The 3,023-nt window shown below is 29.5% G+C and overlaps 1 non-coding gene across 1 annotated transcript; it reads right to left on the reverse strand.

Annotated features, from left to right (window-relative positions):
- Positions 1-305: 305 nt before the first annotated feature.
- Positions 306-519, reverse strand: LOC112211511 (small nucleolar RNA U3). The gene has a single exon (XR_002945624.1). It is a non-coding gene; the product is annotated as a small nucleolar RNA U3 (small nucleolar RNA).
- Between the last annotated feature and the right edge of the window lie 2,504 nt (positions 520-3,023).

Raw genomic sequence — 3,023 nt, forward strand, 5'->3', positions numbered from 1 at the left:
TATAATTCCAAATTTGTTTGTATACTATTCCTTTTCAATTTTATGTTTCTCTAAATGTTATCTCTTTTGTTCTTTAGCCCTGATGAAACCCAGGTCGAAACGTCGGCATAAAATAAATAAGATTTTGTTGCTCTTTGCTGAGACCCCGCACCCCCCCCTCCCGAAAAAGTTCTCCAATCAATATATTTTGGTACGACATATTCTATATTTCCCTATTAATTAATTATATTTATATCATGAAGAGTTATCGTTAAAGAAACACACTCCCACAAATGTTAAGAGTATTGTGTTTATTTTATAAAGGAACCACTCGGACTGCGTACCTCCCCATCAGCTTATCCTAACGAATAAACCGAACGGTCATCGATGATCCGTCAGTTCTGCCAGAGAACCGAAGAATCCGCCTCGCGCTCAGGAGAGGACGCTATCGTTCGTCATCGTGGTTTCGTGTTACCCGCGGATTACCGCCGAGGTGAAGATCAACGAACTACAGAAATGATCCTGTAGAAGTATGATCTTGATCTCACCTCTCCTTCCCCGGGGTACTGAAGGCTTTTAGGAAAATACTAGCTACGAGAGAAGGTATAAACTGATGATGCAAAGAACTGTCAATATCACAATTTATCATTTCCTAATTCATCATTTCATCCAAGAATGAACATTCCTTTTCCATAACAGCGGTATTATATAAACAAGAAACTTAATACTTGAATTTTGTTTAATGTATTAAATAATTTACGAAAAATGTATTTCGACAGTAGCGCACCCATACAGGATATATTGAACTAGGCAGTCTTCTCATCAGTTATCACATGGCCACTACCTCAATGAAATATTAACTCCAGAAAAACTATGGTGTTTGTTTTGTTAGTTTATTAGCGTATTTAGTAACAAAAATTTTATAGATGATATAAAATTATGTTAATAAGATCGTATTCCTGTTAAAGTATGTTATATTATGTTAAATGTCACTTTCCTTGATTTGTTAGTGTGTTTGTATTATTAATATATTTTTTGTCTCAAAATTTATTTATTAAAGTGATCTCAATTAAAATATTAAACAACACAAAAATTCTATCGAAATCTTTAAATAAAACATGTGCGTGCTAATTATTGGATGAATAATGCCATAAAAACAATTATAATTTCTTTTTAATTATTGTTTGATAATCACTACTTAAAACATTTCCATTATTCAGTTTCTATTATTAAACTATTAGAATTTTATGAACAAATTTTTGTAAAGAAAAACACATTTTAAGACTCCATATATTTCAGTAATGCTACCTCCTCAAATAACCAGGTATATGTAGATATATGTGTTCATCATCATCTAATTCCACCTATTTTCCTTTTATGGCAATACTCTTTCAATGAAATAATAGAGACACTGAATAATAGACATTCTTAGAAATAATTTATCAACAGACAATATATTATCAAGGTCATCAGAATATTATTATAAGCCAGTCATAAGTGAATAGTGCCGAAGAATAATTTAATGAGAAATATTTGCTCTTATGAGCGAGCAATTTTATCATCAAAGGCATCCTGATGTTTCAGTGACTTACATGATGTACTCTAATTATGGAATGAAAAATGTTAGTGCAAACACAAAAATCATATTTTATTTTTTCTATTTATTTATTATTTACCTGTTGATTTGTGTGTTTCAACTTATTTATTCATTAAATTATTTTATTATTATTACTTATTTATTTATCTATCTTTTTTTTTTACTTATCTATCCAATCAAGTATTTCTTTTAACCAATTTTTTTTATTATTTTTTCCTTTAACCAATGTATTAGTTTTGTTTTGGTAAAATGTATTTATTTGTTTGTTTTACTGTAAACTGATCTACTGCTATGACTAGTATTTTTCTGGTTTGATTTCACATCGCTGTCTAATGGTGAATTTGTTTAGCGGGTCACTGGGGAGGATCTGAGAGAGGGAATTCGGGAGAGTGAATTTGTTGATAAAATGAAATATTTGTATTTAGTGTGTAGAATTGATTGTAAAGGAAAACTGTGAGAGAAAAAAGGAAAAAAAATGTTTTCTTCCTACTTCATTATATCATGTTAAAATATGTAATTCATATATATGTTAATCACGGATTGATTAGTATGCTGTGTAATGTAGCAACCCGATGTATATGGGCAGCATGAATGAATAAAGCATATTTCTCTCTGAATATGTGTAGTCACTAAATACATGTATTTTTATGTATATGATCCATATTTCAATATTGTATGTTACCTCATGTCAGATGACACCCGTACCAAATCTAAATTAAAATTATCATTTTTGTATAATTCAGTATCAGTATAGTCAGAAACAGTAGGGATATATCAAAATATTTACTTGGGGCCTCAGATATTGAAGGATTAATATAATATATAGCTGAGCTTGTATTTTGGGTTTTTAACTTTCTTTCCTAATTCACACCTGTCAAAAATGTAAATAGTGAATTTGATAATCTGGCCAGGAATCGAGAATCCAATAGTTCAGCATGAGGAATAGAAATGAATACCTGTATTTGCATAATCTAGTGGTAATAGGGAACGGGATGAAATTTTAGTCTTATTCGGCTGTTTTTACTAATATCCACAGACTACATTAAACTTTCTTCATGATTTTACTTAATATACGTAAATTATTTGTATTTAAAGTTAGGAATATTAGGGTTATCTATATATGCATGTTCAATATAATAATATAATTTCAATTATATGAATTAGCTTGACGATGATAACCCTAATATTCTTTGTATTTAGTGTGTAGAATTGATTGTGATTTAGTGACTACACATATTCAGAGAGAAATATGCTTTATTCATTCATGCTGCCCATATACATCGGGTTGCTACATTACACAGCATACTGATCACTTAACTTTAAATACAAATAATTTACGTATATTAAAGTAAAGTAGATCAGTTTACAGTAAAACAAACAAATAAATACATTTTACCAAAACAAAACTAATACATTGGTTAAAGGAAAAAATAATAAAAAAAATTGG

This window comes from Halyomorpha halys, unplaced genomic scaffold, assembly GCF_000696795.3.
Source record: "Halyomorpha halys isolate HHAL.00 unplaced genomic scaffold, Hhal_1.1 Scaffold901.1, whole genome shotgun sequence".
Classification (NCBI taxonomy): domain Eukaryota; kingdom Metazoa; phylum Arthropoda; class Insecta; order Hemiptera; family Pentatomidae; genus Halyomorpha; species Halyomorpha halys.